Here is a 15,496-nt window from a genome sequence, read left to right on the forward strand (position 1 = left end):
TGCAATAACTTTCATCACATAACAGCACGATGATCATTAGTTAAGTGATGTCTCTATAACTAACTAAATTGTTCCCCCTCATCCACTCCTTTTGTTGAAATGTCTGTATTGTTATTTTGAGTTGTTTTCCTGTACTATGATTTTGAAGCCCGTACAATGAAGATTTGCAGGGTGTGGCAGGCAACTAAAACTGTCTACTGGGGTATGGAAACTGTTGACACATAAAAGTTATGGTCAGTGGGGAAAGTCATCACCTCTAATTCAGGCTCCTGGACTTCCCTGGTGGCGCAGTGGTGGAGAATCCGCCTGCCAATGCAGGGGACATGGGTTCGAGCCCTGGTCCGGGAGGATCCCACATGCTGCAGAGCAACTAAGCCCGTGCGCCACAACTACTGAACCTGCGCACCTAGAGCCCGTGAGCCACAACTACTGAGCCTGTGCTCTAGAGCCCGTGAGCCACAACTACTGATCCTGCGCACCTAGAGCCTGTGCTCCGCAACAAGAGAAGCCACTGCAATGAGAAGCCTGCGCACCACAGCAAAGAGTAGCCCCCACTCACCACAACTAGAGAAAGCCCGTGTCCAGCAACAAAGGCCCAACGCAGCCAAAAATAAAATAAATAAATAATGATAATCCGGGCTCCTTGATGTTTGGAGGCCGATCTCCATTGTTCTCCATCAGCCAGTGCAAACACTGGAAACTTTTCTGACTTTTGATCCTTAAAAAGAAAAAAAGAGCAGCTTGTGTTTTTGTTCTGAGGGTTTGGGATTTTTTTCTCCTGCCACGATCTCCTTTTTTTAGTCTGACCATTTCTAGAAGCTCACGCCCAAGTTCTGGACTCTTACAGACAACATTCCTACAATCTCCTCTCTCCACACAGAAGGTGATTCCACGAAAGTTGTTTGTTTCAGGTGTTTGGTCCATCTGCAGAATTTGAAATCTGGGGGGCTGTGGGCTCATCTAACATCGAATTTTTAAAAAGTCATTATCAATGTCCAAAAAAAAAGGAAAGATCTGGCGCCCCTGGGTCTCCATTTTCAAATGGCAACTTCTGGCCAAAGTCAAGCAACAGCCGCTTTCTGGACCACGCGTCCACTCTTCAGTTTGCCCGTCCCCACCGCTCCCCTAGGACAGCCGGCCCCCCCACTCCTTTTCCTTCCCTGTCTGGCTCCCAAAAGCCTTTGAGTCTGTGGCCTCTTATCCGCATCCAATGTTGGTTAGCGGACCAGGTGAGAACGATAACGCCCTCCCATGTTCGCAGGTGGCCAGTCTAACCTGTGTGGTCCAGGACAACGGCCACTAGCCTCACTGAGCACTTGAAATGTGGCTAATATGGCCACAAACAAACTTTAATTTTTATTTAATTTTTCGTAATTGTTTAACATAATAGCATATTGGACAGTGCAGGTCTAGACCAAGAGAGGTTATAAGATTGAAAGATTTTGTTACCCACATGCAAGTGCTGGTCTATTATTATTTCCCTTGGGATCAGAGCAGGCATCTTCATTGCAGGCGCTCGTTCGTTAGCGCATCTCTAGCACAAGGACATCACCGCCTCTGAGCACAGAAGCTGATCAGGCCCAACGATTCAGTCCCCAGGCTGCCGTCCTCTCTCTTCTACTCCCGATCGTCAGTGCACAGAAAGTCACTAGGATGTCATGTAAGTGTGGAAATTTAAGAGGAGACAAAAGTGACCAATCTTCAGAGCCTTCCCTCTCTACCTCTTGCCTCTTGCCTTCAAATCCTCCGACCATGGGAAGCACAGAAGGGAACTGGGAGGCATAGATATTGGCCCCTCCTCACTTGCCGGGCTGAACTGTGCTAATACATATTCTACGGACCAGCTTGGAAAACAAAGTAAACCCTTGAAAGAAAGGTTTTCTACGAATGGAGGATGGGTTGATCTTAAGGCCTTTCCTGAGAGAGCCCAGAGCCTCCTTAGGATGCCAGTGAAGACAGAGACCCTCAAGGAGCAATGGCAGTGGAGCGGACGGCCCCCAAGGCGTAGAGGGCTGCTTAGAGAGGTGAGATCAAAGGAAGAACTGCGTTATGACTCCGTCTGGACTGGCTGCTATGATTTCCTAAAGCTGGCAGTGCTTGTGCTTCTGTCCAAATGCTTGCAAAAGAAGCTCATTCTCCACTTCCCCCTCTGCTTCTAAACATGACCCAAACCTCTCCTCTCAAACCCTGCTGGATGGTTATAACACAAAATCCAACCGATATCCAAGGTGGAGGACAAGCCCGTGCACACTGGTGCATGAGGGAATACAGCTGGTTGCACCACACAATGAGCAGGTTGGATCAGCCACTTGCCTTACTATGTCGTCCTAAGATCCTAGAAGGAGAAAAGCAAGAATAATCCCTTGTACAGTGTTTACCGTACATGCTCATATATGATAAAGCATTCATTTCACTTTCACGTTGCTATTAGTAATATCATCCCCTTTCCACAGATGAGAACATTGAGGCTCTGAGAAGTTAAGCAGCTTGATAAAGGCCCCACTGCTCGCGGGTGGCAGACCTAAGACTGAAATCCAGGGCTCCTGACTCCAAATTCTATGTTGATGTCACGGTGAGGACAGTATAAGGAGACAACACTGGACAGGCGAACAAAGTCGTCCTGCTGTGAAACATGGAGCCATTTCTGAAAGCAAACACGACTGAAGCTCTTCGGATGAGTTCTGTAAGGCGTTCAACACACTAGTGTGCAAGACAGGCTTGGTCCACACAGTGTGCTGAGGTCCACACGTGGCTTCTCCAACCACCACGGGGCCCTAGTACCGTGGCCTCAGTTCCTGGAGATAAGTCTTCCTTTATAGACTTCAGAGAGGCCTGTAACTCTGAAGCAAAGCATGTGCAGTTCCCCAAGTTTTTATTTTTCATATTTTCAGAGTTTTATTTTCCTCCTTCCTTTACAGCATTCCAACCGCTGGGCTAAGAATTCACATTTAGGGCTTCCCTGGTGGCACAGTGGTTGAGAGTCCGCCTGCGCATGCAGGGGACACGGGTTCGTGCCCCAGTCCAGGAAGATCCCACATGCCGCGGAGTGGCTGGGCCCGTGAGCCATGGCCGCTGAGCCTGCGCATCCGGAGCCTGTGCTCTGCAACGGGAGAGGCCACAACAGTGAGAGGCCCGCGTATCGCAAAAAAAAAAAGAATTCACATTTAATGAGCTCCTAGATGCAGAGAAGCATCCTTTCATTCTTGGTTCTCTCACAGCCTCTCCCTGGTTCTCCTGGGTTCTCATCTCCGCACACTGAAAAAACCTCACCCTGTGCACATATGCTTGGAAGGGTGCCATGGACCGTAACTGATTTTCTGAAGATTTCCACAAAATTTCCTGACTCTAAGACTTGTGAGACATTGGAAATTGAAGCTCTGTTGCCAAAGGCATCTGTGGAATTTTGTCCAGTGGAAATAGAATGACAGAACCTTCAGGCTAGAAGAAACCTTCCGAGTCTGCTCCCGCCCAAGGCAGGCCCGAATTTAAACCTCTACTGACAGCACCTAACACGCTGCCCCTTCTGGATCTTTCACTCCCCAGAGAGACATGTGTAAGAAGAAAATACATAAATATTTCCGTTACTCACTTCTCTTCTTCAACTTTTCATTCTTTTCCTTTTGGAACCAGCAACTAGGCCGTGATGGGGTTTTAGATTTCACCTTGTCCTTGACAAATCAAGAGAAGGAAACAGCAACTGGGATGTGACTGAGAAGGGTGGGTGGCGGGAAGGCTGGTGAGGACCCGGCCACGGACCTGCTCTTGGCCTCCATGCTTCCCACCGCGTCTTCTCGAACCCAGCTACTTAGAGCACCTGCCTGCCGGCCTGAGGGGAACCCATGGTCTGGGTCAACCTGATGGCCTTTGCCTTTGGATGGCTGGCTCCCACTGGGCCTCGGCCAAAAGCTGTGAGGGGGTGGGAGCAGGATGGAATTTGGAAGCAAACTGGGCTTGGGATACAATCTTTGAGCATGCCCTCTTTCCTCGGCCTCCTGGGAGCAAACACAAGACGCTGCTGAAAATCATTGTGTTTACGAAAAACCTATGAATGGTGGGAGGGACCTGTTCTTGGTCTTTGCTGTACTGCGGGGAAATAAGGGCCATGGATAGGAGCACTGAAGTGCTGGGGTGGACACAGCCCCCCTCCAATAAGTGGAGGACACAACCTCCCATATGGCCAAAGAGGTAGTGATGCTGTAATTAGTAAGGGTGTCCCTAGGGAGAAAGGCACGGGCAATGGAGCCAGTATCCTGTGGAGACTCCCTCCGCGCAAACTCTGGGGACCCCCGGGTGGATTTTACCTGGGTGTTGATGGGTTTCCTGTCAAAAGGAGCATAGATTCTTCCTTTTTAGATCTCAAAGCATAAAACTAGGTGACCCCATCGAGCAAGAAACTTCAGCTTGATATACAGAGTTACTTAGACGCATCCACTGCCAAAGACAGAATTGTGTCATGAAGTCACAGCGGCCTCCCGTTGTATCAAACGTTCCAGAGCAACACAGATCTGACAGGCAGGTAAGAGAAGGGATCCCTGGGTTGGGTGAGAGCTTTGGCTGGTTGGCCTGTAAGTGCCTTACATAAATTAGAGAACATTGGAGCTAGAAAAGTACATCTTAAAAAGTAATCCTTTGAGATAGATTGTTCTAAAACTTTGGCCCACTTTTTTTTTTTTTAAGTTTATTTAATTTATTTATTTATTGTTGGCTGCATTGGGTCTTTGTTGCTGCGCAGGGCCTTTCTCTAATTGTGGCGAGCAGGGGCTACTTTTTGTTGTGGTGCACGGGCTTCTCATTGTGGTGGCTTCTCTTGTTGCAGAGCAGGGCTCCAGGTGTGCGGGCTTCAGTAGTTGTGGCTCGTGGGCTCAGTAGTCGTGGCTCACGGGCTCTAGAGCGCAGGCTCAGTAGTTGTGGTGCACGGGCTTAGTTGCTCCGTGGCATGTGGGATCTTCCTGGACCAGGGCTCGAACCCGTGTCCCCTGCATTGGCTGGCAGATTCTTAACCACTGAGCCACCAGGGAAGTCCTAGCCCACTTTTTTTCTTGACAACTAGACTTGTTTCTCTTTACTGAGCTAAAAGGCGTTTCTCATCCCAATGTCTGCTCCACAGATGCCTCTGGCAACAGAGCTTCAATTTTCAACGTCTCACAAGTCTTAGAGTCAGGAAATTTCGTGGAAATCCTCAGAAAGTAAATTATAGTCCATGGCACACTTCCGAGCATGTGCACAGGGTGAGGTTTCTTCAGTGTGTGAGGATGTGGGCTGTGAGGAAAACCGAGATGAAAGGATGCTTCTCTGCCTAACCCCATGACTACATGGTCAGCTCTGAAGAAAAACCATAAACAGAAAAGGAAAGAAAGACCCTGTGTGCAACTGATTCTTGCATTCATGTCTAGAGCACAGAGGAATGCAATCATGCCTTCAACAGGAGCTTGTTTGTTGATTGACAGCAAGAAGAGACTAGGTTTCACAAAATTCTAAAAGTCTAGTTAACACAAAGTTTTAGGCGATAGGTTTATTCTCTGAAAATATGAGATTTAAATTTTTCTGTTTTAGTCTTTGTTAAAAACCAGTAATACACTAAGATGACTATAATAAAAAAAACAGATGACAAGTGTTGGTGAGGATGTGGAAAGGCTGGAATCCACGTAACATTTCTAACATGAACATAAAATGGTTCAGCCAGTTTGGAAAACAGTTTGGCATTTCCTCAAAATGTTAAACATTGAGTTCTATGACCCAACAATTCCACTCCTAGGTATAAATGCAAGAGAACTGAAAATACATGTATGCAAAAACCTACACACAAATGTCCATAACAGCATTATTCATAATAGCCAAAAAGTGGAAACAAACCAAATGTCAATCAACTTATAAATGAATAAACAAAACGTGGCATATATCCATACAATGGAATATTATTTGGCAATAAAAAGGAATAAAGTACTGATAAATGTTACAACATGAATGAAACTTGAAAACTTTATGTCAAGTAAAAAGAAAACAGACACAAAAGTTTACATTTTGTGTGATTCCATTTATATGAAATGCCCAAGATAAGCAAACCCAGAGAGACAACCAACAAACATAAAGGTTGCCAATGGCTGAGGGGAGAGGAGGGAGTGGGAGTGACTCCTATTGGGTACAAGATTATCTCTCCATCCAGCACCTTTTCATGAACTACAACACTTTTTCTCTCTATTTATCTCATGACTGGCTTCTCCATGAGGTCTTACCTCAGTTGTTGTGCATATGAAGTCCTTCTCTGACCACTGAAACTAACATTGTCTTCCTTTCCAGCTTTCCATCCCATTAACCAGTTTGTTTGTTTGTACTGCTTATCACTTTCTAAAATTCTCCAGTGTATTTGTTTATCAGCTTGCGCTAGAACTTATCTGTCCAATACACTCACTAGAACTTATCTGTCCAACACAAAGGCCACGTTTCAAGTGTTCAGTGGCCACATGTGGCCAGCTGCTGTGATGGACGCACAGAGAACATTACCCGCACCTCAGGAAACTCTGCTGGGTAGCGCTGCACTAGACCGAAAGCGCCATCAAAGCAGGGTCCTTATTTTCTTTGTCACTGAGACTTCTCTAGCATCTAGAAGACTGCCTACCACATAGTAAACTCAATAAAGAATAAGTGGGACTTCCCTGGTGGCGCGGTGGTTAAGAATCTACCTGCCAATGCAGGGGACACGGTTGTTCCCTAGTCCAGGAAGGTCCCACGTGCCGCGGAGCAACTAAGCCCGTGCACCACAACTACTGAGCCTGTGCTCTAGAGTCCATGAGCCACAACTACTGAGCCTGCATGCCACAACTACTGAAGCCCATGCACCTAGAGCTCGTGCTCTGCAACAAGAGAAGCCACCGAAATGAGAAGCCCATGCACACGGCAACAAAGAGTAGCCCCCGCTCACTGTAACTAGAGAAAGCCCGTGCGCAGCAACAAAGACCCAATGCAACCAAAAATAAATAAATAAAATTTTTAAAAAATTTTTTAAAATAAAGAATAAGTAATGACTGACTTGAATGAATGAATGATTCATCAGATGGGCAACAGTGGAAAAGGAGATAAGGGAATGCTTAAAGTAGCCTGAACTGGACAGAAAATAGGAGCAAGAAAACAACATATTTGTTTAGGTTCTTCTCAACATTCTCTACTCCAATATTTCATAAATTAATTATGATAGTCTCCATGGAGAACATTTTAATTACTAGATCTTAATTTCTTTCCCAACCTTTTCCTGTTGCAGAACATGTTCAATATTATAATCTGACACCAAATAGCATACCATTGTGAAAATGTATAAAATGCAGTGAATTTTATGGGTTTACTATTAAGTTCATTTTCATATCCAACCTCTTAATTCAGTGGAGAGTACTACCGACAAAGTAGAAATTTAGTTTGAGGGAATTCCTGGGCAGCCCAGTGGTTAGGACTCGGTGCTTTCACTGCTGTGGCCTGGATTCAATTCCTGGTCGAGGAACTAAGATCCTGCAAACCACATGGCACAACCAAAAAAAAAAGAAAGAAAATTTAGTTTGATAAAGATCCTCTGACTCCTGACGAATTTTTAAATAATCATTTGTTTCATCAAACTTACAAGGTAAGAATTGTATTTACTTTATAACTTTTTCTCTTTTAATAATACTGAGTTCTACAACAGGACTATAAGATAAAAATCAAATATTAAATAAGTAGGTGACATTTCATTGTTTTCCCAGTTTGTTCTTGTTGTTTTCATTTGGTTTGGTTTGTTTTTTGTTGAGTGTTCACACTTTGAAAATTTTTACCCAAAGTCTGATTGTAACTTTGCTACCACCTTCTGGCAAAATAATGAACATCTTATGATCTTTGATTAGAATGAGTTTCCATAGTTTTGTTTACTTTACGTTGTATATTTATTTCACCCACATCTATCATAACAACAACAACAAAAAAAAAAGCTGTTAAAAGGCAAAGATAGAAGAGGAATGCAAGATCACAGACTCTCTCTTCTCCAATACCTAAAGAAATGAATTTTTTTTAAATGTCTTTAATACACAATATTCAACAGTGGCAATAAAAGAACAAAATGGTGGCCAAGAAAACAAGCAGAAAATCTGGGAGGAATCATTTTAAGTGAGAATGTGGTGCCCCCCTGAGGACAACGACCTTGCAGCCTTCCTCACTGATGCTGGGGTTTTCCCTCACTTGCCAGGTAGCTTGAAGGCAAGAGGTTGGGTAGAGGTCCTCCTTCCTCCTTCCAAAGTATGCCCCTTGTCACACCACATTTCCTTCCTCGCCCCTTGAAAAACTAACCTGGCAGTATCTAGCAGACACCACTTTAACCAAGCTGTCAAATTTGGTACCAGTAATGGGACAAATAAACATCATGTACCTCCTGATAAAATGTACCGAGAAAGCTACATCCCTACTGTGGTATTCTTGCCAAAAATGCAGAACTTGAACTTATCATCAGCATACATCGGACAACCCAAATTGAGTGACATTCTGCACAAAATAACTGGCCAGTATGTTTCAAAATTTCAAGGTCAAGAAGGATTGTTTCAAATTAGAGGAGACCAAGAAGGCATGACGAAAAATGTAATGTGTGATCCTGGATTGGATCCTGGACCAAAAATAAGGATACTGGTGGGACAGTGGTGCAATTTGAATAATGTCTGTAAGATTACATAATTATATTGTATCAATGTTAGTTTCCTGATTTTTATAATCATACGGTTGTATCAGATATTAACGCTGTAAGAATCTGAGTGGAGTGCTTACAGAAATCCTTAGTGTTGTTTCTGTACCTTTTTAAAGTCTGAAATTTTTCAGAAAGAATTAAAAGGTTTTTAAGCTACAGATTGCAGTCTGCAAGGCCCTCACCAAGCCTCCGTGTTACTGTCAGTTACAGACTTCCTGGTCACTATCAAAGATGACTTCATCCACTCGATATCCTAGTCTCTCCTTTCCCTGACTATCTAGAGCAAATTTTCTGCGTCTCCTCAGCCACCTCTGAAATCTTGAATTCAAGTACGCAAATTACAGCTTATTTACCCGAAGTCCCAGCCCCCCAATTTTTTTTTTTTTCCTGGAAAACCAAACGATTAATTCCAACAAGTACTGCTCCCAATTAGACCAACTGAAAGCGGCTCTTGACGAAAAGTGTCCAGAATTAGCCAACAGAAAATGCATAATCTTCCATCAAGATAACATAAGACCACGTTTCTCTGATGACCAGGCAAAAACTGTTACAGCTTGCTGGGAAGTTCTGATTCACCTGCCGTATTCACCAGACATTGCACCTTTCGATTTCCACTTATTTTGGTCTTTATAAAATTCTCTTAGTGGAAAAAACTTCAATTCCCTGGAAGACTGTAAAAGGCACCTGGAAGAGTTCTTACCTGGCAAGATAAAAAGTTTTGGGAAGATGGAATTATGAAGTTGCCTGGAAAATGGCCGAAGGTACTGGAACAAAAGGGTATGTTGTTGTTCAAAAAAGTTCTTGGGAAAATGAAACATGTGCCTTTTACTTTTACTTAAAAAACTGAAGGCATGTGCTCACTTCAGCAGTACATATACTAAAATCGGAACGATACAGAGATTAGCGTGGCCCCTGCACAAGGATGACACACAAATTCGTGAAGCATTCCATATTTTTAGAGGGAGGAGATATGGGGATATATGTATATGTATAGCTGATTCACTTTGTTAATAAAGCAGAAACTAACACATCATTGTAAACCAGTTATACTCCAATAAAGATGTTAAAAAAAAAACCAAAAAACTGAAGGCACTTTTTGGCCCACCCAATACGATTCTAAAAAATGTAAGCATTTCTTTTTATAACTGTAATTTTTACAATAATGTTAATTTTTAATCAGGTTAATTTTTTTCAATTTATGGTTTTACATTACCACCTAAACTAGTGAAGCAATTTATGTTATTAGCTTGTACCATTTTAAAGGATTTACTATTTTAAAGGATTTAATAATGTTTACAGTCATGATAGTAGACAAAATTTTAGCAGTTTGGTTACTCTCCAATCAAATAATCATTTATTTTTACTTTTTTTTAGTTTGAAATAATTTCAAACTTTCAGAAGAGTTGCAAGAATAGTGCAAAGAATTCCCATGAACCCTTTAACCTAGATTCACCAATTTTTAATATTTCACCAGTTTACTTTATAAATTTGTGTGTATACATATATAAAGTCAGATGTTCTTAGTATGTTTATTGACAGAGCAAAAATTGTGAATGACGTAAGAGCTAATGCTTTGACATCAAGAATATTACCTTTATTATGTGGTAATATAGAAGCTGATCATAAACAACTATTTCTGTTTGCTGAAGTATGGTGGTTACTGAAATAGGAATGTTTGAACTCAGGAACAAACTCTTAATTTTAAAAGTTGGTTTCTACTTTTTAAAGATAAAATTTTTTTAAATTAATTAATTTATTTTTATTTTTGGCCACACTGGGTCTTCGTTGCTGCACGCGGCTTTCTCTAGTTGCGGTGAGCCAGGGCTACTCTTCGTTGCAGTGCACGGGCTTCTCATTGTGGTGGCTTCTCATGTTGCAGAGCACGGGCTCTAGGCGTTTGGGCTTCAGTAGTTGCGGCACGTGGGCTCAGTAGCTGTGGCTCGTGGGCTCTAGAGTACAGGCTCAGTAGTTGTGGCGCGTGGGCTTAGTTGCTCCACAGCACGTGGGATCTTCCCGGACCAGGGCTCGAACCTGTGTCCCCTGCATTGGCAGGCGGATTTTTAACGACTGTGCCACCAGGGAAGCCCTTTATGATACAATTTGAACTGCCTGATAGCTTCAGTACTTTTAATGATTTTAATACTTTCATGCAACATGTTTTTCAATGGCAAATAAGATCTAAGGGTTATAATTTGGGGAAACGAAATTTATATAGACTGTAATAACATTACCATAATTTAACAACAATTATCAGTCAATAGTTTAGATACAGGATAGAATGTTATGTTTTTCATCAAAAGATGGAAATGTAGCTTGAATTCATCTCTTTCGTGTCAATATACAACTTAACTGCAACAATACAGAATAAATTGTTAGAATTGACTACTTATGAAGAATTAAAGATCAATTTTGGAAATATAGCCTCACTTGCTTCATTATACATAAAAGTCAAAAATTAGTATCTTGAACCTGTTCCTGTGAACTGGTTTCTCTACTACATATGTTATTAAAACAAAACACAGAAACAGTTTACATATACACTACCCCCATCAGTAACACTGTCATCAATGCAATCTAGATTAATTTTAACGAGTGAGAAACAAGTTCATTTAACACATTAAAAAAACCTATTCTTGGGTTTCCCTGGTGGCGCAGTGGTTGAGAGTCCGCCTGCCGATGCAGGGGACACCGGTTCGTGGCCCGGTCCGGGAAGATCCCACATGCCGCGGAGCAGCTAGGCCCGTGAGCCATGGCCACTGAGTCTGCGCGTCTGGAGCCTGTGCTCCGCAACGGGAGAGGTCACAACAGTGAGAGGCCCGCGTACTGAAAAAAAAAAAAAAAAAAAAAAAAACTATTCTTTCTACATAACAAACATTGATACATATTTACATCAAATACTTGGTAGAAAACTTGAACGTTGGTACATATAGTGTTTGTTCTAAACTGCATTTAGGCATTTAACATGGGGAAAGAGCTGTTTCACTCTGTTTAGTTTTGTTTACACTTGCAATGAACTACATGTACAGTTTTTATTTTCATTTCCCTGTGTTTTGTTTGTTCTGATTACATTTATTAAAATGTGTGTTGAATAAAAAATTGCAATTTGCATTTTGTATTTTTTACATAACTTTCCTAACAGTTTTTTGTTGTATTTTACAAAAGTATTGGTCCACGACCGGTTGGAAATGACGTCTTTCACCGCAGATAATTTGAGCATTACTGCTATCACCCCCGACATTCCCTAGATGGCCACTAGGTGGTGACCAAGGATCTTCTCCCTGACTGCTTGCGTGACCTCTGGAATGGCACTTCCAATGGAGAAGTAAAAAGGCACTTCATATGCTACAAACGTTTCCAGTGTAGCCTGGCACAATTGTCAGAACTTTCCTATTTGTCAAGCCCATAGAGAAGGCAATTCAGTCACCCTTGCATGGGACATTTGTAAATGTTGAGATTGACTGATACCAAGGAAGATGCAGATGTTCATATAGATATGTTTCGCCAGTTGTTGATAGGCCTCCCGCATGCACAGGAACATATCTATACACTAAAGCTGTTAAAACAGCTGTCATCATGGCTCCCCGTGACACTTACTGCCACTCCCTCAGAAGCCACTCACAGAATATTCCTGTATTTAAAAATACAGGGCTGTAGGAATTCCCTGGCGGCCTAATGGTTAGGATGCTGGTCTTTATAAACTGCCAAAGCCTTTGGCTTTCAGTACATTCCTCCCCTGTAAAAAGACTTGTACCCATGTGGCAGACAAGGAGAATGAAAACCTGTCTGCGGCCAAAAGTTGACATCACCTCATGTAATAAATTATCCAGGCTTCCAGGTCTGCCACTTGAGACTGGGATTCTGATGTCCGACTTGGGTGCCCGCCTTGGGGATTTACTCTGGCCATGCTTCAAGATGGCCAACATCTCCCACACCTTTCAAGCACTCAGAAACGTCCGCGTCTCCCTATCTAACTCTGACCACATTGGCTTGAGCCACTTGGCAACCAACCTTGGGGGCTGAACATGCTGGGAACCGCTTCTCCGTCAAGGGATGTGTGCTGGAATGGCAGCCCCTGGCATTCATCCCTGCACAGCAGCAGGCAGTCACCCTAGTGATTGCCAGTAATCTCGTGTTCCCCCTGACAGCTGTGATTCTCTCTGGTACTGAGATGGGCCAAAGAGAATATGTAGCTTTGGAGTAGAGAGGAGTTTGCCTAATTCAATTAGGGGACTAAACTTTGAAAAACTCTTCTTTCTTGGATTGATTTCTGGTTGATGATTTTAGAAGATATTTATGGTCATGTATATGACTGTTTTTGGGGTTTTTTGTTGTTTTTGTTTTGTTTTTTTGCAGTACGCAGGCCTCTCACGGTTGTGGCCTCTCCCGTTGCGGAGCGCAGGCTCCGGACGCGCAGGCTCAGCGGCCATGGCTCATGGGCCCAGCCGCTCCGCGGCACGTGGGATCTTCCCGGACCGGGGCACGAACCCGTGTCCCCTGCATCGGCAGGCAGACTCTCAACCACTGCGCCACCAGGGAAGCCCAATATATGACTGTTTTTAGATGCCACATAGCACGAGAGGAACAAATACTCTAAAAATAAGTGAACAAAGTTTTTTTGCTTTAAGACCAGAGATTTGAAGACACACTCAGAGGGCCAGGCAACAGAGATTCTTCCCGAAAACAGTTCTCTCTGCTAATTCTATTTGCCAATTACCAGTTTCCCAATTTGAAAAGATATACTCAAATTAAGCTAATTCAAGGAGTATGTTTATTAAAATGGATTATTTACAAAAGTGTGGGTAAAGGTCAGGAAAACCAAAGGGTAACCATGCTATAACCCTGGACTACTAATAATGGAGGAACTGTCACCATTCCACAGCCAAAAGGTGAAGGACAGGAGCAGGTACTGGAGCCCAACACAAGATACTCACATAGGAGGAGCCTGGTGTGACCCAAACTCCACCTCAGTCTCCTTTCACCGTGGACCAATCCCAACCAGAAATGAGAGGGCACAGCCCACTGATGTAATCTATACATAGCAGCCTCCCAGGACATAGAACAGGTACAGTGGATCTGGAGAGATAGAACATATCTACATATACATATATGTGTGTGTGCTGTGTGTCTGTGTGTGTACGTATGTATACACTTCACAGTATAGACAGATGACTGGTAGATAGATATGAGATACAGAGCTAGAGCTAGAGATACCACCCACGCCTTTTGCCCTCAGCATCCTTTCTGGTCCTTCATCTAATGGAAAGATTGAGCCCCCATCACAGAGTGGGCATGAAGTTCTATCAGCTACCATGTCAGATACCAAATTGGTATCAATTTTCTTATACATCTAAACCTAAAACTTGGGACTTCCCTGGTGGTCCAGTGGGTGAGACTCCACGCTCCCAATGCACAGAGCCTGGGTTAGATCCCTGGTCGGGGAACTAGATCCCTCACGCATGCCGCAACTAAGAAGCCTGCATGCCTCAACTAAAGATCCCGTGTGCCACAACTAAGATCTGGTGCAGCCTAAATAAATAAATAACAAAACCCTAAAACTTTGCCAGCATTGCTGTTATCCATATAACTTATTTCAGAGGAAAGGGAGGGAGACAAGAAACAATTAAGTTACATAAAACATTGTTGTGACACTCCTGACATCAAAAGGTCTGTGTTGGTCATTGTTGCTGGCTTTTCCCACTGCCCATTCCATCTGCCCCTTAACCTCTCCCAGCATCTTGACTGGACTAGGGTTCTTTACCAGATGGGGAGTCCAAACTCTTCATTGCTACAGTGTCTGTGTTCTTGGAAGTCTTTTCTCTGTGAGTCATTGCAGTCTTTTACTCACCAGGACAACTGGTAAAGGGAGTATAAAATAAAAGATCAATAAATCCCTGGTTTCCAAACATAGTTCTCCACAGCCTAGTTTCCTCGAGACAATCAAGATCAATCAATTCAATCTATACAAAACCTCCCTATTCTGCCTGTTATTAGTCAGTGGCATGAGAAGCACTAGATGGCCTGCGGGTAATCTCCACTGCCAATTCATTGGAACCATTCCTCCCCTCCACACTAAGTCCCCAAAACTCACATGTTCTTCAAAGAATTTAATAAAAAGGATGAAGGAAGAAGGTATCTTAATTTAAAATGGAGAGATCTGGAAAAAACCAAAAAAAAAAAAAAAAAAGGAGAGATCTGGCAATCCCCACCTTAACTAGCCTAGTGATCAAACAGAGTGAAGCAACCTGGCCTGATGTGCCTTCCGGTGTGAGGCAAGACGTGCAGAACCTCACCTCTGTAGTATTCTTGCAAAAGACATTTAACCTGACTTGAGTCACGAGGAAATAGACAAATCCAGAATGTGGGATATCCTACCAAATACTTGGCTTGGACTCTAAAAAGTCATGTTATGGAAAACATAAATAGTAGGTAATTATTCTAGATTAAAAGAGACTAATAACCAAACGAATGGCATGAACCTTGATTAGATACTGCATCGGGGAAGAAACAACATTTGGGGGAACAACTGGGGAAATTTAAATACAAACTGATTATTAGATAAAATTACTGAATTTTTCCAAGTTGTGCTAATAGATTAAGTAGAAGAATGTCTTTATTCTTGGGAAAGACACTGAAGTTCAATGGCTGAAAAAGCCTAAGCACAGGAAAAGAAAACACAGCTGTCTGGAACATGAACTGAACTACTGTTTCTTTCTACGGAGCACCACTTTTATTTGCAAGAACAATTGACAAACTATGATTACTCTGACTTGTGGAATTAGCAGACATTTCTCAAAAAGGAACAAA

The 15,496-nt window shown here is 42.9% G+C and overlaps 1 non-coding gene across 1 annotated transcript; it reads left to right on the forward strand.

Moving 5' to 3' along the window:
- Positions 1-9,545: 9,545 nt before the first annotated feature.
- On the forward strand, positions 9,546-9,649 carry LOC117200005 (U6 spliceosomal RNA). The gene has a single exon (XR_004481383.1). It is a non-coding gene; the product is annotated as a U6 spliceosomal RNA (small nuclear RNA).
- The last annotated feature ends 5,847 nt before the right edge of the window (positions 9,650-15,496 follow it).

This window comes from Orcinus orca, chromosome 3 (assembly GCF_937001465.1).
Source record: "Orcinus orca chromosome 3, mOrcOrc1.1, whole genome shotgun sequence".
NCBI classification, from domain to species: domain Eukaryota; kingdom Metazoa; phylum Chordata; class Mammalia; order Artiodactyla; family Delphinidae; genus Orcinus; species Orcinus orca.